The sequence below is a fragment of the Opisthocomus hoazin genome, chromosome 2, assembly GCF_030867145.1.
Source record: "Opisthocomus hoazin isolate bOpiHoa1 chromosome 2, bOpiHoa1.hap1, whole genome shotgun sequence".
NCBI lineage: Eukaryota > Metazoa > Chordata > Aves > Opisthocomiformes > Opisthocomidae > Opisthocomus > Opisthocomus hoazin.
Window position 1 is genome coordinate 30,947,642 of NC_134415.1, and position 27,833 is coordinate 30,975,474.

Sequence of the window (27,833 nt, forward strand, 5' to 3'; positions counted from 1 at the left end):
AAAAATGAGCTGTTAGTTAAGCTTTGTTTGATAAATATGGGACAGGAAAGTTATGACAAAAGACCAAAATCGAAGTCTAAGATATGCTTGAATAAAATATGATCTGGAACTGAACAGTAATCTGGTATGCAAATGATGTATTTATGAGATTCAAAAAGCTGTGGGAAGAAAAGTGATTTTTTTCCTATTGAAAACAGAAAAGCAGATGGTGTTCTTCAGCAATCTTTTTTATTTACTTCAGAAGATAGTTTCTAGAAAGAAAAGAAAACACTGAGAGTATCCTGTCTCATAGTAGTACAAAAGGCTCTTTTCCTGTGTGCAAGGTAGGTCCTTTCTGCATGAAGCAGCAGGTAACGACAAATGAAACCAATGATACTTCCACATCCTGAAGTGCTTTGCTGAACTGGGAATCAGTGTCTTACGGAAACAACCTCTGGAACACATGTATTTTTTTAACCTATGGACACCATTAAGTTAAGACTGAAGCACGAATTTGTCCACTTCTGGTGACTGTCTGATAAGGAAATAGGTGGATGGTGGCCAGCTAGCCAGACTGTGATCCCCTCTATTGTGCTTGCCCCTCTATTGATTTAAGCAAAATGTGAACAAATCCTTCTCTTGCATAGCAAGACTTGCTGACTGCTCATGGTGACCTCATCCATGTGTCGTTATTTTGTCAGACACTTAAAACTTCTTAAAGGGCCAACAAGAATAGTTTTATGAGGCTGTTGGTGAATTAGTATCGTTCTTTTGCCCTTTGGCCTCTGGTCTTCTATTTAGTATGGGCCCCTTGTCAAGTGTTGCACAAAAGGAGCTCAAGTCAGCATAAAACCCTGGGAAGCGCTATGCCTGCCTTTGCTTCTTGCTACTGCACATAGGTCTTCTGATGGTTAATTAGTACAGCTACATGGATAGAGCTATGCTTGCTAATACCAGACGAAGATTTTGCCCTGCAAAATACGATGCTAGTTTGTGAGTAGTAATTGTCCTGTATCTTTTGAGATGAACATGGACACAGAGAAAAAACCCATACAATCTACACTGAGATGTGTCAGGTATAATTTGACGGAACCACTCTTTTTTTCCGTAGGTGGTCAATACTTTTATAGAAGTTTCATCATTCTCACCGTACACAAAGACAAATTGAGACAGAGGGAGCTGAAATGACTTGTTCAGCCTGATCTGTACATGCGCAGCTCCTATTTCAGAAAGAACAAAAAAGTTTCAAAGTAAAACTGAACCTAAACACACTGCAGAACAATTATCCCAGATCTCTTTTAAAAATAAAGAAATGCAGGGGGAAAGGGTAATGCTTCAGTTTCAGAGCTTTCTTTGACAGCTGGACATACTTAGGACTTTCATAAGGAAGGTACAGCTGATGCAGGTGTTTGTGTCACCTGAGCTGTGTGCTGAGAAACCCCAGGGCACTTCATTTTGCTCCATATTTCCTGAGTAACTTGCAGGACCTCTTTAGGTCCAACTCCTCAAACGTGGTTTGACACTGAGGGTCTCTGCACCTAAATACTCAAGCATGTGAGTTTTCACACCCCTGAACCTCAGCTCCGCTTGGGTGTAACGAACGTAGTTACACCGCCATACCTCACAGGCATGTCATGAGTTCGAATATGTTAAAATACATTTTGTTAGCTTAGATTGGAGACCTGCAAGGAATTTGCAGAAGTGAAGGCACAAATTGCCACAGCTGGCCAACCATGATTGGTTATCCAAGGAGCTTTCTTTAGCAAATATCTAAATGCACACTAACAATGCAGGGTTGCTTTGATGTGACTAATCGTCTTAGGAAAAAAATTAAAAATATTTCTCCAGATTATCCAAATTACTTGGAAAAGCAAAACTGAACTATAACATGTCAAAGTTTGATAAACAAAACTTTCTTGCAAGATGTCCAATGCTCCCAGGAAGAGGAAGCATACAGACTTTGTCCTGTTGTGGTGGTCTTGTGAAGCAAAGCAAATGCCAGAGCAAAATGGATAGCTTGCATAGCAAAATATGTTGCATAGCTAAATGGACTCAAATCTGCAGCAAAACTCCTAAATTCTCTGAAAGGTCTATTTAGATGAGAAAAGATAGGGCTTGAGTGAGTTAAAAATACACTGAATAATGCAATCAGTGCAATGTTATTCACTTTGATATTAAACGAGATTTATTTGACAGTAACACCATATGCTCAGTGGTGCTGTCCACAAGATGACAATTCCATTTTGCAACAACTGTTTAAGTTCAAAAATTGTTTTCATTCGGCTTTGGAACAAAAACAAAAAAGCCTTTCAGTTCTTTATGGAATGGAATTGGACTGAAATGGCTGATTCAGATAAAAAACTCAGCCTTTTCTTTTGTGAGGCCTTTTTGTTTCTAATAGCTTCCTTGGTCATCCAACAGGCAGGACTTTGGGAGAACGCAGGAAGAATGGGGTGTGGATAATCTGTAACTTTTCTGAGGCCCAGATACTATCCAATAGCATTGCTTGATGAAATATCAACCTGCTGAAAAAAATTCCTTCAACGCTATTAGTCAGGTCTTGATACTGCTAAGATGTTTTCGTATTGATAAGGCATGATAGTAGTATGCAAACTTTGTCAAGGCTGAGACTGGAGCCTTTTTCTGACAGGCAAAAGAGAGGCTGAAGATACTGGCAACAGGAGAGCTTTGGAAGCAGCAGAAGTGAACATGGCAAAAGTTGGGCGCTGTTGGTAGAATGCCCAGCACTGCACGCCTCACAACGTCAGTGTTCAGAAACATCAGGAGAGTTTTCAAATTCAGTGGATTAGGGGGATTTGGTCGTTTACTCCCTCTGACAGAAGTTTTCTTTCACATCGATTGTAGGCTAAGAAACGTAGGCACAAAAATACGCAAATACCAAAAAATACACACAAATACCAATTTTCCATTAAAAAATTGTGGAAAAATGTTTTCTTCCTCACATATGTTTGGAAACCTCGGTTTTCATCCAAAACACCTCCAAGCTTGAAAACTTCGGGGGGGGGAGGGGGGGGGCTGTGGGGGAAGAAAAAAAAAGTGTTGATTAGGAAATGCTGCTCTGACACCTTGTGGGGATTAGCTGCCTCAGGTATCCATTAGCTGCCATTCGTGTGAAGGGCTGTTTGAGCACATTCCCAGCCGACTGGCATCAGCTATGGTGCACTCCTAACCGGCACGCGTTTCCTCGCTCGAAGGAAGGATGTCATGGTAAATCGTGGTGGTCCTCCCTGGGACGCGCACTGGGAGCTGGTGTTTAGCTGGAGAGTCTAAATCCTTGAGAAGAGTGAGGCAGCCAAATTACTATTCCTGTGAAGTACCACAGTTGCATTTCTGGATTGAATAGTTGCTGTTTTCGGCCAAAACCTATTGTTTTTGAGGATTTTCAGCTCTTCAATGAAAAGTTAAAAAATTTGGCAGAAAGTACACAATGTGATGAAAAAAATTGTTAACATTCAATCTTCTATTGAAAAAATGTTTGACAAGAATTTTTTTTTTTAATCAGCTCTAACTAAAGAGCTATAAACACATCCTTAGAGCGCTGCAAATAATTAGACATCAGTATCAAGGCAGTTTGCTAATTCTTGCAAAAGTTACGTGTCACCATCAAGACTTCAGCTCTTTGGGCTCTCAGCACTGTCCTGTGTCTGCAGGATCGTGGTGCTGCATGTAGGCAGACACAGAGAGCCCTGTTTTCCAGTGTACACACATGCACAGGCACTGACAAGTTTATAACCAGACCAGTTTGACACTCTTGGCTCTAGCTGTCTCAAAATCGGGCACATATGGTTAATAGCAGGCAGCACCAGTGGAAGAGCTGCATTTGCTTTGAACTGGCAGGTGACCGGAGCAGATGTATTTGGCAAGAAAGACCCTTCTGGTGGTCTTTTGTGTATGTGTATGTGCATGCGTATGTGTGTGTGTGTGTTGCTACTGTTTTGAATTTCTCAGCAAAGCATATAGACAGAGGAATACCACTGTACGGCTGCCACACTGTGCTCCTTCCTGACATGGAGCTGGGATGATGCCAGGACCAAGGGCATTAGACAGAGTACTCTGTCGCCAGTACCCAGGGCAGTCCAGCCCTTGCTGGTGTGACACTCAGTTTGGGTGGTGGAGAATGTGTGTGCGTGTGTCCTCGCACTGCCCAATAAATATGTTCATCCAATTAAGAGGAACAATAATTCATCAACAAAACAGGTACTAAAAAAATACTCATTTAAGACAATCACTGCTACTTCCTTAGCTTTTCACTTCATTGCTGCTTATGTGAGTAAAAACAACAAACTAAATGTAGACCTTATGGGCACCGGGGACCAATTAATGCCACATGACTTCCTCCCAGGCTTCCATGAAAATAACTGTATTATAATGGTCTGTGATATTAATATCGGCTTTGGGAAAGTTAGGCAGTAGCTCCGTAGGGAAGGATGTAGCATGAGCAAGCACTGTGGAATGTGCAGTATTTGACAGAAGAGAAGTGGTGTCTTTCTATAAGTTGCATCTCTTCTTGTTATTGAAACGGAAAAGTCAGCTGGGAAAATACAAATGCCTAGGGGAATCTGGGAAGATTTTTATAAGTGGATAACTTTCCAATATCTCTTTGAATAAATTTCAGAACCTCTCTGTTTTTAATACAACAGTTTTCAACCTACAGATTAAATCTAAGGATTAAATTCTGAGGTAAGTTTGGGATCCTACATTTATACAGCCTCAGAGTTCACTTTTCAGGCTTTACTTCTTCACAGCTTCAATAATTTCAAGGATTTGCTTTTAACCTCATGGTTATGTGGAACCCCGCCAGAATTTTGCTGCAGAGTATGTGGCTCAGGACTGTGAAGAAGCAGCACCTCGGCAGATATAACTGCTGCCTAAAGTCCCTACAGCTGACAAAGCTATATGGGGATTGCTTTACAGGAACTTTTTTTGCTTCTTGGGCAAGCCTGGCTAGTTTGAAACACAGTTCTGCTATTTCAAACTGCATCTGCACAGAGACATGCAAAAGATAGAATTTATTGCTCTCCTTACACTGGTGATGTACAGATAATGCAGAAAAGCCTTAGGCGGGGCCTATGGGTGCCAGTGCAGCCACTGGAAGGTAAAAGCAGCAATCTCCCCTTCCCGGTCTGCCCCTGGGACCCCACACTTCCTCCTGTATTTAGACCCTGGCATATTTACTAGACACCATGCCGGTGCTCTTGTACTGCAGTGACATCGTGGGCCGTAACTTTCTCATGCTGGACTTTTCTTGGCGAGCCACACAGAGAACCACCCACCCCTGCCCCCAAGGCTGGGCAGTTAGAAGCCAAAGGCACTGGGTAAGACCCACCAGCAAAGCAGGGAAGCACCACGTAGCAGTGAGGTCGATGGTCCAGAGGGGAAAGCAGCAGCCACAGCAGCCGGGGTGATTGCAGCCGTCCAGCCCACATCGTCCCTGCTGAGCCACATACCTGAGTGTAAAGGACATATGAAATGATTTGATGTGCATGCCAAGGGGCCAATTGGAAAGAGTACAAGGAACGCAAGTGGGAGGACACGGTTTAATGTCTTTCACGATGGCTTTGGCCTCAATTGCTGCATCCCCACAGTAGGAATATTAACTCCAAAGATGTGTGTTAGTAAGGAAGAGCAGACAGGGTGAAGGCAGTCTAATAACCAAGCATGAAGTGGGTTAACTGAAAAAGTGGATCCAAATAGCGTCACATTTGGAGGAGCAATTTGGATTAGAGGTTCAGTTCAGCTCAGCATTGAAAAGTTCAGATACTGGTTAAACTTCGGATAAACTTTTGACCCCTTTTTCTTCTAGAAATCAGACTAGAATCACACAAACACAGACTCTCTCACGAGCTTTCCAATACTGCTTGTTTTTGACCTAGCCAGTAATAGAAGAACAGATTTCCTCATGATACTCCTGTATTTCTGCTTCCAAACTCACCCGGTTTTTCTTTTCTTTTCCAAACCTGAAAAGTTTTTCATTCTATTCTGTATAAGGCTTGGATGATTGCTGAGGGCAGGTCTGGCTCTGTCCTTACTGATTTTCACATCTCTGGGGATAACTGTCATCTTTGCTGACCTTTTTCCCATCCAGTGTTAAATATTTTCATTAATGGCTGGAGAATTAGTCAGTCCAAAGAGGTAGATACTCCATTTTCCAAACATCAACTGTTGCTCTCCTCCCAACCAGAAATCCATGGCCCTGGTGGCCCTCACCCTGGGCAGCTCTGCACAAGCTGACCCTCTAATTTTTTATCGTCTCTCTCCTGATCTTCATTTGGAGACTGCCAGCCAGCTTTGCTCACTCTTTGGGCCTTCTGCTCCTTTCTCTGTGCCCCTGAGTCCTCGCTCCTCATGACTCACAAACAGCAGCTCCCACCAGTTATACGTGCTTTCCACCACTCCCCCTCGCATTGCTAGCTAAAAAGGGGAAGAGGGAAATATCTTCTGAAAATATCAGCACTTTCTTCAAGCCCACTCAGATCATCTGTTTGCTGATTCCTATCCTGCAGCCTGTGACCTCAGCAGTGCAGAGTTTTAGTTCTGTTTTCTTCATCAGGCTGATTACATTGTCAGCACTTAAAATAAATAGGAATTAATAACAGTAAAATTAATCAACACTTGGCAGCGTAACCACCAATAGGATTGATGGAATCAACTGGTAGGTGATAATTAGAACCAACCAGCAGCTTTTTCTCAAAACATACATGTAAATTTCCTCCATGTTAGAAACCGCACATGAAAACACCCTCCCAAAGCACGCAACTTTCTGTGTTCTTTTTTATATCCTCACTGTTTGGCAGGTTCCGTATTGGCCACAAAAACAAACAAGACTATCCAACCCTCATCAAATATTGCTTTCACATATTTCTGGCTCATCCAAACTTAGAAAGCACCAGAAATAAAACTGAGTCTGAACTTTGGAAATTCTCAAGCCTGTTTTTCAGGCCCAAGAGGTGGAGGAAACATATCTGAGCTCTTGGAATCTTTTTCCAAATGGATGTTTCAGTGGTTTCTCTGCCAGCAAATGCTGCAGTGACTGGGTCTGTGTGCAGACATGAGCATCCCTTCCACTGCTCCGCCTGCCTGGGTGGAGAATTCAGAGTCAGTGCTCAGCTGGGGGAAGCAAGACCAGCACTATGCTGTGCAGCCATCCCTGCAGCCAGAGGCCAAATTCATCTGTGTTGTAGAACTATTGAAGTTATTTAATTATTTCAATTGCATCCAAGCTGTGTTTGCCTTTGGAGTAACCCACGTTGTTCAACTGCACAAGGGACAAGATTTATCTGAGGGGATTCCCTCAATGCAGGTCAGGCATAATGACTAGAGATGGCTTTGATTTTGTGCTTCTTAGTAATTTTCCTTCCCTCCTTCTTCCTGTCTTTAGATTACAAAGGGCAAGGCTCTGTGCTGCTGCTGTTGACTGGAGCGAGGAGCAGGTTCAAGTCGTGCAGGCAGGAGCAAGATGTGAGCACCCCAGCTCAGGAAACAAGTGTAGCAACTTTGCAGTTGTGCAGAGAACAACATCTTCCCAACGACTTGGTGTTGTGGCTTTGATGATTTCTTCAGACACTGTAAGTAGACTGACAAATTGACTTTCAAGTGAAAGGTCATTGAAAAGAAATGTGGATAAAAGCATCTGGATTTACAATTAAAAAGCTACAGAAGTTCAGTTTACAACTCTACTGGGTTCTGTGCGTAGGAGTTTCTATCATATAATTTGGCAGCTTCTTCTGCCTTCTGATTGGGTTTGTAGAAAATAAAAATTCCTTGTGGTTTCTTTATTTTTTTTCTTTTTAAACACAGTGGAGTGTTGTGGTGTTTTGGCAAGTCTGATACAAAGAAATATTGTACTGGCATTGTCTCATATTGTTGGTGACCTCAGGCCTGAACTATACAAGGGAAAAAACAGGTCTCTGCTGAATAAAGCGCACATGTGCTTGAATCGGATTATAGAGAGAGTGTGAAAAGCAGAGCACACACACACACAATACATATAATACTGACATTGTAGGTTTAAATGCAATGCCCAATTCTCATCTCATCTCATCTCATCCCACTGGTGCATATCCGGAGCAGTCTTGTGAAGTTAAGGCTCGCCTTGCTCTGGTCTATGAGGTTCCTCCTGGTATTCCTCTCCCAAAGCCCACAACCCACGCAAAAGGGCATTTGCAAGTCAGCTAGGTGGCTGAGATTACTTAACACATCCAGATGCACACAACACATGACTCCAGTGGGCGGTTGCCTTTCAGGGTGTTTGGGAGAAGATGTTTATGGATCACATTTCTTTTTTCCTTCTCCCCCTTTCAGGAACAAGTATGGGAACTTCAATCCTGGAAATTCTTACCCATAAAGGCAAACATTGATAGAGAAAGGCTCCCTCTTACTGCACCTCCCTGGCACTCCCTCCTCTCTTCCCCTTCTTTGTGGGACATAGAACTAAACTAAACAGAGATTTGTCCCTATCAATACTGACTTGACTGATTTCCCTTTTCCTGACTTCTCCAATCCTGTGGTGGATTTTCTGTGACATTTGTTTCCGGTAGCAGATTCATATGAATGTTCACTCTAGAAACAGAACATTTCTGAACTATTAAAAAGCAAACCAGCGTGGTCAAAGAAAATAATGGGGGATGTTTTTCTCTGCAGTTTAATTTCAGCAACTTCCGGTATTTTCTTTCTATTTGAAAGAGTAGCTTGTCTGTAGTGTGTAAGGTTTTCCTTCCATAAGAAAACAGACTCAATAGAGCTGTTATGTAAAACAGTGCACTAAGACTCCTTGTGTTGTCTTCTTTGCAGGTATCAGTCACCCCATATGGCCCAGAGATAAGATGCCATCTACAGCTACCTGAAAGCCCAGACTGCAGTTGTTAATAGAAGCCTGATGACCTTCAGGCTGGTACCTATGGTGGAGCTGAGACAACTGCACTCATTTCCTTCTGTCCATCAAAAGGTTGCTTTGTCCTCAAGGAAGAAAAGGAGTTACCCTGGTTTTGCTTCCAGCTGCTTCTCCTGGTCTTTATGTGACAGGAACAAGTCCATGGGGCAGAATCTGTGTTGCTGGATGAGAACTGTCCTCGTCACACTGGAAATCTCACACGGGCCAAAGGAAGATGGGGTGAGGGGAATCGCGTTATCACTGTGGGCCTATTGATGGCAGAGGAAATTTCAGCAAGGTGCTGTACAACCACTAGAGTTAAAGGAACCTGCCTGCTTCCCCTCTGAAAAATGGGTGCAGTGACCCTCCTCTGTCTTGTTCTCTCTCCCTTTGATGCATCCACATTGCACAACATACTTTGCATCTGTACTACACCCAGACTAAGTGACAGGGAAGAACTGATGACAAATTTTGAAATGTCAGCAAAGAGCTAAGCACTTTTTTTTTTTTTTAAATAGTACATCCCCATTTTGTTAGTGAGAAGTGTCAATATAACCAGAAGTGGGACACTCGCTGTCTCAGGGAGCTCGAGCTCCAGCATGCAAGACCTACATGGACAAATGCAGAAGGGAGAGCCCTGAAATAGGAAGTCTTCACATGGGCCTGGCTCCTACATAAAGGAGATCACAGAATCACAGAATCACAGAATGGTAGGGGTTGGAAGGGACCTCTGTGGGTCATCTAGTCCAACCCCCCTGCCGAAGCAGGGTCACCTACAGTAGGCTGTAGAGGACCTTGTCCAGGCGGGTCTTGAATATCTCCAGAGAAGGAGACTCCACCACCTCCCTGGGAAGCCTGTTCCAGTGCTCCGTCACCCTCAGAGGGAAGAAGTTCTTCCTCATGTTCAGACGGAACTTCCTGTGCTTCAGTTTGTGCCCATTGCCCCTTGTCCTGTCACTGGGCACCACTGAAAAGAGCTTGGCCCCATCCTCCTGACACCCACCCTTCAGATATTCGTAAGTATATATCAGGTCCCCTCACAGCCTTTTCTTCTTCAGGCTGAACAAGCCCAGCTCCCTCAGCCTCTCCTCGTAGTAAGATGTTCCAGTCCCCTCACCATCCTTGCAGCCCTCTGCTGGACTCTCTCCAGTAGCTCTTCATCTTTCTTGAAGTGGGGAGCCCAGAACCGGCCAGAGTACTCCAGATGAGGCCTCACTAGGGCGGAGTAGAGGGGAAGGAGAACCTCCCTCGTCCTGCTGGCCACACTCCTCCTAATGCACCTCAGAATGCCATTGCCCTTCTTGGCAGCCAGGGCACACTGCTGGCTCATGGTTAACCTGTCGTCCACCAGGACACCCAGGTCCCTCTCCGCAGAGCTGCTCTCCAGCAGGTCCACCCCAAGCCTGTACTGGTGCATGGGGTTGTTCCTCCCCAGGTGCAGGACCCTTCATTTGCCTTTGTTGAACCTCATGAGGTTCCTCTCTGCCCAACTTTCCAGCCTGTCCAGGTCTCGCTGAATGGCAGCACGGCCTTCTGGTGTATCTACCACACCTCCCAGTTTCGTGTCATCAGCAAACTTGCCGAGGGTACATTCTAACTCTTCATCCAGGTCGTTGATGAAGAAGTTAAACAAGGCTGGGCCCAGTACTGACCCCTGGGGGACACCACTAGTTACCAGCCTCCAACTAGACTCAGCGCCGCTGACGACAACCCTCTGAGTTCTGCCATTCAGCCAGTTCTCAATCCACTTCACTGACCACTCATCCAGCCCACACTTGCTGAGCTTCCCTAGGAGGATGTTATGTGAGACTGTGTCAAAAGCCTTGCTGAAGTCTAGGTAGAAAACATCCACGGCTCTCCCTTCATCTACCCAGCCAGTCCTGTCATCGTAGAAAGCTATCTGATGATCAGATAGAGATGTCACAGGGTTAATCATACTTGGGCTGAAAGCTGCATGTGGCTGCTGCTGCTGCCTACTTTTACAGCAGACACCATGTTGCTCTTATAGCCAGAGTGAAGGAGGTCTTTGGCTAGTTGCATACTGGCCCATGGGGGAATGCTCTCTTCTCCCTGGTGGAAGAGATCCACACAGGGGGACAAAGTTTCCACCCTGTGCCCAGTGGGTGATGGAGCATACAACCCACAGAGAGAATCTGGTGGTTACAACGGCTTTGCTCTACATCCTTCTCTCTGTTAACTTATTGTACACAAACACTGGGCTAAGCCCAGTTTTCTAAGGAAGCCAATGCCTAAATATTACCTTTCTGCTCTGACCCAGCATTGCTGGGACAAGATGTGGTCAGTTAAAGCATGTGTAGGCTTTCCTGCAATCCTTGCCAGTTGCAAATTCTTGCATCCACTGGCAGGAAGCAAACGAGCTCCAGCACTTAGCACTAGGGTTGATTCTTCTAGGCATGAAGCTGCAAAGCTCCCAGCTAAAGGCTGTGTGCTGGTCTGTGAGGCTGACTTAGGACAACTGACAAGGAGATGTTGCTATTTTTTCTCCATGCCGCAGCTCTGCAGATTTAAATATAAATCATTGTTGCTAAATAGTGATATGCTATAAGACCACGGCCATGCTTTCATCAAAGACCCCAAATATAAATAAAAATTGCAGTGACTTCAGCAAAAAGAGTTCTGTGGGTTTGGGAATTGGCCCTGGAGATGGAGGTGGCCCCTGGCAGTTTGCAACAGGATTTAGTTGTTGTGGACCTGCTCCACAAGCGGGACCTGCACGGGAGAGGAATACATGCTAGCACAGGGGCCAAGGGTTTGTCTCCTCTCCCAGCTGGTCTGTCTTTCCCGCTGTATTCATGCCGAACTTCCCACCCTATCTGCCGAGTTTCAGCATCCATGCAGGGACAGGAATGACTCTCACACATTGATGCAATGCACAGTCGATACCCTTTATTGCTCCGCTTACGTGGTTATATACATTTTTCATATCTGTACACGCGATCACGCTAATTTGGATAGGCTATAGACATAAATCATGCGCTGTTCACACACCCCATATTCCCTTATGATTGGTAAGTGTGCACTAATGCCAATAGCAACAGACTGCCTCCACGTCCTTGAACACATCTTGTTTTTGCTAACCCACATCATGTGCACTATCAGAACTTTCTCAATTGCGATTCTTAGCTGCTCTTTCCAGCGGCCAGTTCAGTTATGCTAACTGTTTTGCTTAAGCGGCCTAGTCATGCTAACTCTCAAGCTACATCAACCCGAACACCTATCCTAGGGGAGCAGAGCCCAGGGAAATGCATATCCCACTTGGAAGACGAGGGCCACTGAGTGAGATGGGGAAAGCAGAAGAAACTTCACTGTTCAACTGACTCACAGACTTAACACTTTTTCCACACAGAAATAAATTGGAGTATCGCTTAAGTGGACAGTCGCTAAGCTTTCTATTTTTGTTTGATTTCTTCCCCTCCCCCTTTTACTAGTTTTCCTTCAACTCCGCTTTCCAATGTCACTGAGTTATTATTACCCAGATCCAAATCTTACAGTTTCACTGAAGGAGAACGTGTATTAAAATACCAGATTTACCAGAAAACATCTGCAACTTGCAAGCCTATTGTATTACTATTATATGAGCAGGCCATTGTAAATTCTTTTAAGTCTGTAACTTCTTTCACGTTAACACACTGTGTGTTTTACAACACCATTTCAAAGTTTATGGCCCTTTTTCTTTAGCCGCTTGTTCCAATTGCATCTTATATTTCATCAAATATGGTAAAGAAACCATGAGAATAAATTGATGCTCCATATGAACCCCCTATAAATGGATGTTGCCAAATTGCTGTAAAATGGTTTTCCTTTTTAGCCCTCCAGAATTGTTAGTAGATTTCTAAGGCTAAATTCTACAGGGAAACATTATGACCATTTAAGGCCTCCAAACTTTATGCTTCAGTACAAAAGGCCTAAGGGCGAGGATTTAAAATGGATGAAGTGGAGAAATTTGCACTTCCTTAAGAAAACACAGAGCATTTCCTTCCGCGTGTCAGAAATGAAAACAGAAAATACAAACTAATTTGTCAGGAAATTTTCCCTCTACAATTCCCTCTTCAGCCTTTCCCCTCCCTCCCTTCCTTGCTCACACTGCAGCCCTGCAAGCCTTAATTTCTCCTCCTTGTTGTCAGCTTAACAGCCGCGGGTCCCAGCTCCAGGAACTGTGATGGACGATGCTCTGCTCTTCACCTCGTGTGCAAGAGCTCTGCTGTAATGTCTCCTCATGTTCACAGCTTGCTCCTGCCACCCTCTTCCCCGCTCACCTCCCCGCCCGGGCTCACGCTTGCAGACAATCCTTCAGGAGATAAGTACTGTTCGGGGACACCAGCCCAGCCATGAATGACGGTTCATCGTTTGGCTCTAATTGGACATTGCTGTAAAATGAAAAAAACACTTGTCGTATTTATGAGTTACTGTGAGTTAATAATACGCTGGGATCCATTAGTTAAAGCACATTTGCTCCAAACATGTGGCTTCAGCTTTTTGTTTTTCACTCAAGCAACATTTTTTCAGATGAAATGCTGTTGCCGTTTTTCTCCCAGGCACTCAGTGAGCCTCAGGGAGTTGCAGCATCCATTATTTTTCTCCTCATATGTGGAATGAGAAGGAAAAAAAAAGGAGCGTCCCAGCCAGAGAAGCTGGAAATATTATCCAAAATAATAAGAAAAGAATATCAAAACATCCAGAAATCAAAAGCTGCAGCCAGCTGAACAAATGTAGTCAAAATTGAAAACACAAAAAGTCTGCAGAAGATTCTCTTGCAAATGAGACGGGCTCTGCTCTCTCTGTATTTTTAGTAATCTCCTGTCCTGCCTGAGCCAATTCTTCTTCTGTTAAAGTCTGTCTACTTGAGTCAATTTTCTTTGACTCTGTTTTGAATGATAAATTCATTAGTGCCTTGCAGGTGCATTTGCCTGAATTTAGAAATTCCAGAAAGGACTAATATGACAAGAAAAAGTAGAGCATGGACAGAAACTTGTTTTCATACTCTTGCTTCTGAAATGGCGCTGTGTTTACGTGTAATAAAAATCAAGATGTTCTTCTTTTTTCCTCTTTCCCCTCAGCAATATTTCTTCAGTGCTGAAGATGTCAAGAACAGAATTTACCCTTCCCTTGATGCCATCTTTTTTTCCCCTTCTGTTTCATCACAGCTGCATGGACTCCAGCCAACTCAAACTGTACCTTCGCACTTCACTGCTTAGGACTTCGCTGCACGTTCGATTTGACAAGACTTTTTAATGGAGATAACGGATCAGGCAGACTGAAACTTCAGACTGGTAACTGCGTTCACAAGGACACCAGCACTATGCACCGCACTACTTCATCCTTACTTAAGATAATTTCTCTAAAATCAGAAGAGACAGCACAGCAAACTTCACGAAACCCCACTCGCTCTCGTTACCTGCGACTTAATTTGCAACGCCTTGCTTAGAGGACAGAGCAAGCTCTACCTGCTTTTTGATAAGGGATGTATTTTGACTGCCATTCCTAGGAAACTTTTATGGAACATTTTATGTATTGTTGCTGCTTTGTTGGTAATAATTTTTCTTTTATTTTAGAAGCTTGAATTAAGCAACAAGCTCCTCCACTGCTGACTCAGCTTCCAAAGCAGCACTTTATATATGTCAAACAACATATATAAATTTATAAGGTGAACAATGGTTGCATTTAAGTACTGATTTAGTAATCATGAACTTCGCTGGCAGTATCCTTTGGAAACTAAATCCATAAATTTTATTAGTATTAAATGTTTCTAATGGGAGTTGACAAATACTTGAACTGAGTTGCTTTTTCTCCACACTTGGCAAAAGGAAAGGGACAAAAATTCCTATTACACAATGAGAAATGCATTAATACTAAAACCCATTCATCTCAATTTTGTACAAATATAATTTAAGACCTTTTACAACCATTGGTGAAATTACAATGTGCTGTAGGGAAGTTGCAAAGATTTTATGAGAGTAATAAAATTGTCATTGTAATACCATTATAGGGTGCAGGGACAATATAGATATTTGAATTACGTATTGTCCTTATGCCAGGCTGAAAAAGCTACATGCAGGAATTATAACATGTAATGGAGACAACTGTTGAAACAAACCAGAGAAATGAAATCCAGGTCCACTTTAGTTGGCCTGAGATAAATCCTCATTAGAAACCCAGACTTCGAATATCCTTCCCACTTGTGTCAACAACAATGAAATTTAAGCGGGCGGACTGTTTCATATTTGTGTCAATGGTAGCACAGAGACCAACTAATTAAGCAGAGATTATGCATAATAAAATAGTGTTGCATCCAAAAAACCTAATGTTTTTAGCTTCTGTGACATATATCCTGTGGTGTGCACTCAAGCCTGACTGAAGGTAATCGTGGTGGTCCCCCTTGTTCACAGCCAAAAAAAATTCTCAGGTAGCTCATGGCAAACCCATGAAATCTTACCTGGGATTAAAATGGTGTTAACTTTCCAGAGGTGAAAATCCCTTTCACTGAAGAATAGTGTTGCTGGGCTACATCCAGGGAAAGAGCATTGCTTTCTCCCTGCCTGTCCAGGAGACTAACAAAAGCAAAAAAGAAAAGGGAAAACAAGAGAGGCAATTGCAGTCTTGTACGTTAGAAACATTTCACTGGCTGTGTTCGAGAGAGTAATAAAAGAATTGAAATAGTTCAAGCATCTGCCCTTGGCTGAGGGACTTGTAATTATACACTACAGACTCCACTCTCTTGGAACAATGGTCTTTGATTCCTATCTCTTCTTTTATTACAACTGAAACGCAAACCTCCTGATGAAACCATTACATTTCCATGTGAAATTCACAACTATAAGGGGAAACCTCTGCAAAGTTGCCAGATTTTTGAAGGGGGGGACAGAAACATATGGGCAAAGGTTGTAAAGTTGCTTTCCAAGTTGCAAAGGTCCAGCCACTTGGGGCAGCCTGCTCTGGAGTTTGGGGTTTATTCTCCTCCTTTTAGTAAACACTTTGGAGTTGGAGTAAGAAAGTTAATTAGGATTATGAGAACCGTGGCAAAATCTCCCAGTAGACATTTCCACATGCCCAGAGACTCAGTGAGACCTACCATGCTTTTAATATCCCTTAAGCTTTTCCTCCTGACTTCAGACGACACCGTCCCACGACTCATAAACCTTGATAGGACCCTCAAAGCAGCAACTGGAGCTTGCTCTGTCTGCTCAAGTCTTTGCTGAGGGAGGTGGGCAGGGCGCATGAAAGAAGAGGCAGAGATGCCAGTTGGTGCTTGGCCCCTCTTCCTAAGCAATCCACATTCAGACATCTACTTTGAAATCCCCAGCATGGTGCACAGCAAGCGGGAGTCCTGGAGAGCAGGTCCTGGTCAATGAGCCTGTCGTTTTGTGTCCTCCTGAAGGAAGAACTCAGAGGACTTCACTAGCGGCTTCTGAAAGTGCAAGCCGAGATAGTGCCGCTGCCTCTCCTGCACCCTGCCTGGAAGTGGCAGTGCCAGCATCAGCCGAAAGCCACCACTTCGATGGCCACAGACAAAACTTCTAAGGGAGTCCCCCCGTGCCCATGCATACACACTTGATGCTTTACCGAAAGAAAATTAGGAGCACATCTTTCCGTACTCAGACAGCCTAAGCCTGCCTGCTCAGCTAGGGAAGCTGTTCAGCAGTCTGAGCTCCCGTCACACTTATTGCCATGTTTCGCACGTTGCCAAGAGGCAAGAAGGCATTTCCCTACACTGCAACCTTTTATTTTCTGTTCTTTTTACTCTGGCTAATATGTCTTCTTGGTAACCACAGTATAATAAATTTCATAGAGCATGACCGGCATACTTAGTTCATATTATTCATTTGCAGTCATTTATTTTTTCCAGCTCCTCTTCCCCTCCCGGTCCCCTCTCCCCAGCACTCACTCTGTGGAATGATAATAATACACACAGAGTGCCGGCTGGCTGAGAAGGACTTAAAAACAACAAGTAAGAGGATCTCTCTGTGCTCACACCTGTTTTAAGATTTGTTATCCTTAAAAAGGAAAGCTGTAGGGATTCACTCTCTTTCTTCCTTGTAGACCCCAGTGGAATATACCATTAAACCACAGGGAGGAGAGAAAGCCTTCAGTGCACTTAAATATACTTATGTCAAATCCATCTCATTCTTCCTGCCTTCTTTCCTCAATCTAGCCACCGTTCCCAAGGGCTGGAGAACATTACAACCCATTCACTTTATATGAATGGGCACAGACAGACTTTTTCACCATTTTGATATGTCTACATTTGCAGGCATATCCTGTAAGCCAACTGAAACAGCCTTAATTTCAATTTACTGTCTCCCCAAGGAACATGCCATTCTCCTGAAAGTGGAAAAAACCCTCAATGGCTGTTCCCTGCCCCCCTTCCCTCCACTTCAAGTCAGGATCTGAACTGGAGGGAAAATTTCTCCCAAGATTAATGGACTGTAGTTTTGATGCTTCTAACAGGGCACATGATCTTTATTAAACAAGTAATGAACAACTTTCACCTAAGTACTGTGCTTGGAAGGTGCTCAGCGTTGCCGTACATGACTCATCTAAATCCTTTTCCAAATCCCTGTAGAATGGTGTTATATTAAGAAAAAGAAACCAATCCTCAGTGATCATTTAACTCTGCCTTGTTTTTCAGTGGTCCTATCAGTAATGACAAAAACAACACTATTAAGAAAGTAGCCAAGACCTTGACTTACTAAGTCTGGATGCATGCTAGGATCATCTCAGTAAAGCATAAAGGTGAGATGCTCCCACCTTCCTAAGACAAATATTAGGGGTTAGCTATTATTGCAACAAACCATAAACAAAAGAGATAACAAATAAAGATTCAGTGAATAGTGGCAGTATGGAAAAACACCAGTACTGCTTGCCAGGCCTTTGTGGTCACAGCTCTGATTTAGACCAAACCAGCATGCAGAAATCTGGATTTAGGAGAGGAATATGCGTTTCTTTGCAAACACTGATGCTGTACTGTCACTCAGGCTCTCCTAGTATGGCAGGATTTCACTGGGTCTTTAGTAATTTTCTGGAAAAACTGCCAGTGTAGAAGTCAATGTGTAGTACTGCTACAGCGCACAGCTCTGCAAGGTTATAGTTAACCATTTATCATCTAATAGTCATGGTACAAACCCACTTATGTCTCCCAGTGTTGTAAATACAATGATATTCCAACACGCTTCTTAGGAAAGTATCAGACACTGGAGCATATGGTCAGAGTGATTAATGTTATTACACTGAAACAGTTTTAGCTTTGCTGATGTGTTGCTGAATACTAAATGTTTTCTGTGCGGTCTCTTTTGGAAGGATGATAGTTCATGGATTGATGGGTCTGGTCTAAGTCATCCAAGTGGCCTGACACTGTAAATTTGTTTGCAGAAGTACTGCCTTTACAGCAGTTCATTCTGGTGTGCTCGCATTTGAGATGTCCAGTAATGACCAGGCATAGGTGGGCGTAAAGGGTGAGATCTTCTGGTCAAAAGAAGTCAAGAGGATTTGGGCTGGGCCAGAACTTCCCACAGATGAATAAATTACGATGACCATAGCCACCTCCATTTTGGAGGTTGAAGCCGTACCTTTTTCTGTTGTAGCCCAGCATTTGAATTATTTTAGCTACACTGTAATTAAAAATAGCAGCAAACCAAAAAGCGGTTATAGCAAAGGCACAGAAGAATGAGCCTCAGTGGAGAAATGAGTTTTGATTCCCACAGTTACAAACAGCCTCTGCTTAGCAAATTGGATGTCTTTTCAGATTGTAAATGACTCCAGAAAAAACATAGTCCCAACTGCAACTTGAAGGCCAGAGTTAAGTCTGCTGTACGTGGCCATGACTAAATAAGGAAGACAGCAGTCTCAGAGAGTATTTCTTCTCCGAAATTGCCCATCTTTTGATCTCTTTTTTTGGGTTGTCGCATTATAATCCAATGGGAGTGGTAAATCTTTTAAGGGAGTATCCAGGGAAATTCTTAGACATAGTCAGATTCAGGGTATGGCACAAGGCCATCTCTTAACAAAATTAATAAATACTTTACAGCAAGCCATGAAAAGTCTTTGGAGCCGTTATTCTAAAGGTTTGTTCTGGTCATTGCTTATGTGTTAGTGTTACACCATAGTTCCCTTGCAATCACAGACGCTTGCATAAAAGAAACATTATGCTGAGACTAATGTTTTTCATACTTAGGAAATCTTTTTCTTATTAGTAGCAAGCAATGAGGAGAGTACCCCTCTCCCATTTTCCGCTGACTGCACAAGTGTCCTAGATCGTGGTTTCTTGAAGAGAAATAGAGTTGAAGAAAGACTAAAGCCCGACCGGCAATCTGTCAGAGGCAACTTTCAATGCTGCGTTTGCTCAGCTTGCGTTTGCCGAGGGCTGGAGGTGTTGAGGGGATGCACCAGAGGACTGCACAAGGGGTGCTGCTGGATCTCACGGCTACATTTGGTGACCTGGGTCGGAGCTGCCCTTTGCAGCCTTCTGCTGGTGGAGCAAGGCGATATTGGCTTCTGCAGAGGTGTGTGCCGTACATGTGAGTATGGCTATTTAATCTGCACAGTCAGACTTTCCAATGGAGTGCAAAGCATTTGCTATTATTAATTGACCCCACGGTTATGTTAATTGGCTTGATTCTTAACTGAGAGAAGCCTGTTTTTCAAATACCCAGGACATAACCTGTTAAACCTCTATTAGGATGCAGCCAGGGAAGGTGCAGATGAGTCTGGAATAATTACCGGGCAGTGGCTGACAGGTGAGTTCCTGTATTTTCAGCCAGAGCAGGTGATTTTGAAACCAAACCTCCCAACAGCTGCCAGCTGGGCAGCACATTTGCCCTGCAGAGGCTGCACAGGATGGCCTTTCCCCCGCTGACAGCTCTCTGCAGTTTGCTGCACGTGAACAGCTTAGCACCGAGCGGGCTAGTGAAGCTGTTGGCTTTCATATCCGGAGGGTGGCAAACTGCAGGACCCACCCTAGGGACACCACTGCAGGGATGTGGTAGGATCAGGGCTGCGCTGGAGCAACCTGTGTGCTGCTGTACTCCCCCTCCTCCCAAAAAAAAAGCCTGCAGGATAAGTAAGAATGATAAGGAATTGGGCAACTTGTCCATCTCTGCACCTGTGAGCGGAGTGCTGCCCTGTCCTGAGGGATCTCCCTTCCCACAGGTGCGAGGAGCTGGCACCCCTGTGCAACACAGTCTGAATGCTCAGGGACGGGAAGGTGGGGCAATGGCCTAACTTTTGAGACAGGCTTTCTCTATAACCAGGAGATAATTTCGTCCACAGCATGCTCTCCTGCTTCATACCAGCACATGAAGACAGACAAAATATGGGGCTTGTAGGGAGAGGCTACATTATTCATGAAGCAAACGTGTATACCTTGAAACACTGGGCAAGCTCTCATGCATGTTACATTGCAGCTCCTGACACGGTACAGGACTAGGGATAATGTGCACTCTAACACCCTAACCCAGCACTTTCAGGTGGCTCTGCTTAGAGCTTGGACAACTTTTTTCCATATTATCCCCATTTCATACTCAGAAAAATGAAGCCTAGGCTAAGGGATGACCTTGCTGAAGTTCACCTGGCAAAGCACAGGATACAGAATATGCCTTGTATACTGCCCGGTCTCTACAGCCAAGGCAAACATATTCCTGTACATTTAAAGAGAAAGGATCCTGTGAGCAGAGCTGGAGCTACAGACTTTTCTTAAACACACACTCAAAGAAGAAATCATTTTCGGAAAGGAAACTGTGCACCTGGAAAACATACTCAGTTTTAATGGATATTAATGTCTTGTAAAAACAAAACAAAGCCTGAAACTTAATAATTTGCCTAAAAATAAACACCAAAGCTTGCTTTAGTGTTAAACCAGAATTAAATTATCCAGCACATGTTTGATATTCTTGAGCTGAAGCATTTTGAATCTGATGCACAGGCAATAAATTAGGTAACGCAACATGGTGCAGTGGATGGAGGGGGTGAGGAGGCTGGGAGTAAAGGTGAGCACACAAAGCACGCTGTGCCAGAACATCACCGACATGAGCTCCTGAATAAAAGCTGAAAGACCTGGGTATCGGAAGACAGATGGAAAAAATGGGAATGCAGTTCCATCTGTGGATACTGTTTCTTTTCATGGTTCTCACCGACTGACCTCTTTTTCCCATCAGCTCCTCAGTGATGAGATCAAGGTGAATTACTCTGGATGGGTGAGTCTCGACAGAGCAAACACAGCTGCTGGCGGGAAGCACTGCTTTGAAAAGCAACATGGAGAAAGCAGGAGGCGAAGGCTTTTCTAAGCCAGCCTTGCCAAAGGTACTTCTCCCTTTCTCTCTCTGAGGCTTAGTTCCTGTCCCACTGCAGTCAATGATAATTTTCCTCTTGACTTGAGTAGGAGGATTGAGCTTCTGGAGGACAATGGCTCCTGACCCGATTTCTCCTCCTGTTATTGTGTTAGGCACTAAGCCTGAACAGCTTCTCTTCTGCAGGCTTAAACTTAGGCGACTTGTATTCTCTTCAGAACAACCTTCCCAGCCCTTACTTGTCCTCTCCATGGATGGTTCAGACAAAGAAGGAGCTTGCATTGTGCTGTGAAAGGAATCTGCTCTACCCAAAGAGCGGGTTTGAGGCAGGGGCCCAAACTCCATCTGCAGTGGAGGTGGAAGACCCTGCTAGGAAACTGAGACTGTGTTGCTTTGCCTGTTATGCGAATAAGGGTGCACTTCTGCTGTACATGTAGCCACCTAGAGTGTACTTTGGCATTTTTCGAGTCTCCCATGTTTGTTCCAGCAGTTGAGTTATATGCTATTTTGCTGTGCACATAATACATAGCTTGGCAAGCAAAAGATAGGAAGGGTAAATGATGGTATGTTTACCTTAGTTCGTGGGGATGTCTTAGTGGTTTAACCTTCAAATGTGGTGTGCCTAACTTTTCTCTAACTGCAGGTCCAAGCCCCAGCTGGGCTGACTCAGCCTTTATCTTCCTCAAGATAAATTCACTCCCGTTCACTTCACAGTGGGTGGGTGTTTCAGAGGAAGCCTTAAAAACGAGAGTTTTGTCTGGTCTGGGCGGACCCTAATGATCCCTTAGCACTTTTCATGAGAAAAACATTGGTTGTGGGCCAGAATTCCTGTGCTTTGCTGCAGCAGCATGCTGGGAGCAAGAAGAAAAGGCTCTAGACTTCTTAAAGCACAAAGACACTAACGCTGTGGTGTTGAAGCAAACACAATGATGCTGTAAGCCAAGCTTACTGAACACCATCATCCTAACGGACACACTGAGCGTGCTGGGTATTCTCTGAAAGAGCTGGGACGTGAGGTCTCTGGCTGGCTAGAAGGTCTTGGACTGTCCACTAAAGTGGCATTAGGTAACAAGTGCTTTTCCCTATGTAGGAGACCTACTCCAACTGTGGAACAGGAAACACAAGCATTCTAGTATTTGCACAAGAAGCAAAGTCAAGGAGTGGATCAGTAGGGCACTTGCACAGGGATGTGTGAGGCTGACATGTCAAAGCAGACACTGAGTGTATAGGAAATATAAGGATGTCTGTTGCTTTCTGAGCAACTCCAGATAAAAATTCCACCCTATTCCTAAGAAATCTTTCCAATGACACTTTCGCCAAGACCACCATATTCCTGTGAAATTCTCCTTTAGGCAAATCACCATTTTTTACCAAAATAACCCACAAAACCCCCAACCCAATTAGCTTTACTTTTCTGACAACATAGCCACAGAAATGCTATCATTAACACAGCGTCAGGTTCCTTCCATCAGCTATGAAGGTAGCAGTCCTTACTCATATGCTACAGGCTCAGGCAAGCAAGTTAAACAAAATAAAATTATTCTGCGCAGTTTTGTCAGAGCTCAAACCGTTTCTGAAGCTAGTTGAAAAGAAAGCAAGTTTTCAAGTGCATTTTTCGCTCAGCACATCCTTCAAGGCTCAAATGCCTCTGTTCTTCCAGGACTAGAGGCACTGTTATGGAACAAGAGAGACTAATGGCTTTGCATTTCTGGCCAAAGCGGAAGGAATGGAAAGATCATGAAAGATGACCAGTTTGCCTGAGATCTCTATCCATTTTGCAGGCACAGGTGGTTTGGTTTAGCATCTGAAATGTTGGATCCTGAAGCAAACCAAACGCAACTTACAACCCCTAGGGAGGAGCCCATAATTAGTACGAATAATGGACAGTACTGGCAGGTCATATGGGCCTTATAGAGCTGTATTTCCAGAAGAAGGCATTTGTTAGTGTAGCCAGCACACTTTTGATAAGACAAGCACATTTCAAGCATTTAGGCTTAAATAAACACACTGATTAACGTGCTGTGGGTGGAACATAACTTTCCACTGTACTGAATTTCTTAAGGTGTTTTCTATTCTAGCAGACAGGTCTGTGCAAAATGCTACAAAATAAAACACCATAAAAATGTTGGAGATAGTTTGGAAGCATTGTAATAAAAGCTTAAAATTAATAATATTGTCCAGTCAATGTCAGGCAATTTTCTCCTTGGCTTCTTCACTGACTGTGTGGCTTATTATATGGGTGACTTGAAAAAGGTTTCTTTCAGATCTCCCTGGTATGGAGAAGGGATTGAAAAGTATGACTTACATGTGAAGTGATTTGAGAGCACGCACAAAAGTGCTACAGAAGTGCTAACTAGTATTATCAGCTGTGAAAAGATATCCTTATTATCAGCAGACACACTTCAACAGTCCTACTCTAGTATGCATCTGCAGTCAACAGTGATCTCATTTTATACAGCAGCAGCCAAAGAAATAGGTTGGGTTGCTTAATACTAAAATTCATTAGGGGTTAATAAGCAACTGCGTAATGTTTTTTTTTTTAACTTAGAAGGTCCATGGCTCAGTACATGGTTGAGTAAATCTATAAACGTGCAGTATTACTAGGTTCTGTTGTCCAAGTCTATTTTATAGTGTAAAGAATTTAGCAGCATAACTATTCTAATTTAGAAAATGCTTCTTCAGATAGGAAGTGAGAAAGTAACAAAGAAACTTTTTCTTACTTTAACTTCAGGGTCCAACTGAGCCATTCACATGCTTACCTGCACCATGAGAGCTGGCAGAAAACGGGTATAACTTTAAGATTACTGCATTTACATCACTGGTCTCTGGCGTAACAATTCTAAGACTGATGCATTCCAGACAGAATTGCAAATAGAAGGATATATATCCATACACAAAAAAGCACAGGACTTGAAATTCTTGACTTTCATCAAAGGAATCGGGTGAGCAGGAAGAGGAGGTGCTGGCAGCAGTGTGTATCTCAGCTCAGTGATGAGAATCCCCTTTGGTGTTGTGCAGAGGACACACCAGTAACAGCTGGCAGAGTATCTTTTGTTCAGGCAAGCCATGCTCCTTAACAAAAAGGCTTCCTCACGTTACGATGCTCTTGGAAACCCGGTGTCCAGAGTAACATCCGTCCTCATTCCCTAGAGTCCTCAATGTTTCAGTAACAGCCTGCAGCACCAGAAAAAAGAGCCTAAAAATCATTAGTAGCTCTAAAGAAAGAAGGAGATAAAAAAAAACCCCAGAACTGAACTCTCTCCAAGCTTCAGGATATTTGAAATTCAAAGTCTAATGTTGTAGTTTGCACCCTTCTCTTGTCCTGAGTGCTGCAGTAATATCTTGCCATGCAAGGATCGTGAAAAGGAACCTCCGGTTGATTGATGTCCCTGTAACCTTAGTCAGCTGGCTCTGAAGCAGTAATTAAGCAGATTAAACCTGAATGTAGGATGAATTTTTAAGAAGTCGCAATCATCCAAAAAGGAGCTTGAACAGTGAGCACAGCACTTCTTTCGTGGTGTCTCTTTTAAAGGCACGTGACTTGAGCCGTGAACGCTTCTTCTCCTGCAGTAACGGCTGCAGAATATTTCAGCTCCCATTTAAACTTTGAATTACAGGAAATACCATGTTATTTGATCTTCTATCTTGTCACTCAGAAAAGCCATGTTTTAAAACAAATCTGGTACCGGAAGAAAATGGCTATTGTAAGTGGAAAGGCTGCACTTGCACTTTGAGAAAGTGAACAACATCAAGTACATTCAGGAGTTTTCAAGACACAAACTGATGTAATGACATATTTTCCCAGAAACACATCCTTAGCTAGCAATGGTGGCTTCCAAGCCAACAGGAGGCTTCCTGAAATGGACACATTTCGCTTGGAGCAATCCTGTAATTTGTAATACACTTTTTGCCTTCATCCTAGAAGACAAGAGGCTGAAGTCTTGTTCTCATTTGCTCTGGCAGGATATTCAAATGATACGAAAAAGCCAACAGAGCTGTGCTGCTTTGCAGCAGGGAAGGCTCTGGTCTACTAACAACCGTAAAGATGCAGTGAAAATCCAGTCTAAATCCGTGTAATATAATTGAAGCAATAATCAAAAAAAAGCAGATCTTCAGCTTGCCTGAATCACCATATTTCTACTGACTCAATGTTTTTAAGTCCTTTTCCAGTATTATTCCAATACACAATACCCAACTATCCAAAGCCCTTTTGCACAGTCACTGCTGCTCAGATGAGGTTTCTGTCCTGTCTGTGGGCAGGTAAATGGAGGCATGAACTGGTGGAGTAGGAGGCTTATGGTCACCTTGACAATTGATGGCTGACTTGGGTAGAAAGCCAAACAAGCTGGCTGGGTTACTAACTTTTGGTCTCTTTAATACTGGGTAATATTAATAAAAAGGAAAACAGCAGCAAGCAAGCCTGGCTTAAATGAAGAGTTATTGATTTGGTCTCAGAGTATATTTAAATATTTTATTGCACAGATGGGGCCCATACAACTTTCTTTTCCTTCATCCCACAGAGGCCCTGTTTTACAAGGATACTTGCTGCCCCTCGGGGAGGCTGGATCTTGTTTCCTCCCCATTTACATGTGTTTTTTGGGGGGAGGGTTGGGCTCAGGTAAGGAGAATCAATCACTCATGTGCAGGAATGAGCGGCTTTCCTTTGCGCCAGGGCCAAAACTGCTGCCTTTGCTGTTCTCCCACCTACCACCTTCTGGGTACAGCTGTCTGATGGATCTCCCTCCTGCCTGCATGATGCTGGCTGTACCCCTGGTGAATCCACTGCCATTTTCCAGAGAGCTTTACTTTGAAAATAGACTTGTTAAAAACTCTGAATCCAAGACTCATCCCTCTTGGGCATTTTTACTTAGTGTGCCAACATTTCTGTCCCACCTAAAGGAAGGGTAGGAGATCGCAGGGGAAATTACCATCTTATTTATCCTAAGGTTTTCCTAAGTGTAATCTCTCAGTATTTTGGAACCTGACAGGTCTACTAAAAAGCAGAGTGCAAAAGATAGCTCCCTCTTTCCTACACCAAAAACCAGATTTTTTTTAATCAGAAAGAGACTTTTTAAATGGTTTCCATGAAAGAAGAGCTCATAGCCTGAAATGGATGGGCTCCACAGACAGAGCAAGACGCATGGGGAGCGATAAGCTCTAGTTGGCTTGTGTAAGACAGTGGATTTGGAAAGCTCTCCCCCTAGCTTCTAGATAAGAGGTTTCCTCTTGAAGGCAGTGACAAACACGAACCAGCCAAACTGTAGCTTTCTGTCTAGCAGCACATCACTTATAATGACAAGCAGCAGACGGAAACTCTTCCAGCCGGCATCACCGCTAAACATGCTGTGTGTCTCATGACCTGCAGGGATTGAAAAGTCTGGACACCAATCATCTTAAAAAAAAAAAAAAAGAGAAAAAAAAAAAACATTAAAGGATTTAAAAACCCACAAACCAACAAAATTTCCTTAAGATTTACCTGATTTTTAAAAGTAGAATTTCAGAAGTTCTTAAAGTACCGACAAGTGACTTGCTAAGAGCATAATCTGGCAGGAACAGAAAGACAATCTATGTTTAAAAAACCTCACCAAAAAAGTCATCTCAGCAGCCACCAGCAAATTCTGTTTGATGAGTGTATAAATTATTAGCCTACGTTCTGTGTTCCAGCAGGCAAACATAGCTTTTTGTTACTCTCTAATTCTTCCCTTTTTTTTTGAAAATACAGAAGGATGTGTATTGAAGCAGCGGAGTAGCTTTCTTCTGTGTTACTTTGTTGCATGTTTCTTGCATGTTACAGGATCTTGAACTCATGATTACATACATTTCGTGGTAACTTAGTCCATTCTGGGTCTCCTTGCTGATTACGGCTCCTCTGCAGAGTCTGAGACATATCCTACTTGGGAAGTAATGGGTTACATGACAGAAGCAGTCTAGGTATGCTTGAGCTTTCTGTGCACAGGAGAAAGACTAAATCTTTTCCGGGGGTCTCTCACACCATTATTTTATGCACTACGATATTCGTCAGAAAGGTCTTGCTAATAAACAGGACGTTTTTGCTGCCTCTCCCGTTCAGAACAACTAATCATGGTGTAATAAAGGGTAGAGTGGCCTTCCACTAGATGCCTAAGTGTACAGTGCTGTGAGGCATGGGGGAGGAAGAAGTGGATAAGCTTCATCTCTTTGTGGCCAAAGTAGGTGATGAGATACGAGTAAGCTCATTTTACCTACGTTTAAACTTGACTGCATCACCATGGCAAGGTCACTTTTTGATTACACACCTCCACCTGGGGAGCAGGACAGATATACTCTTATTTTCATTTTAGCCCCCAAACAACACCCTCATTTTCACACCAGCATAATGTTTTTTTTGATGGTTGGGATGTGGATGTCGGGCCCCTACGCCCCCAGAAAAACTCTGCCTTTGTACGTGGACAGGGTCTCTGGTGACGGGAACCATTCATGGTGGCTGTTCACATGCACGGAGAAAAAGTGGGGCTTTTAGCAACAGAAGAACTCTATTTGCTCCAGCATGAATCAGCATGAACCTTCACCCACCCCTGACACTGACTGCATTTAGACACAAGCAGGCTAAATTCAGTGTTTCTGAGAGCACTGAAGGTCGAGAAAGGCACTACTGGGGTGGTGCCTTACAGAGGCAGGACCTCTGC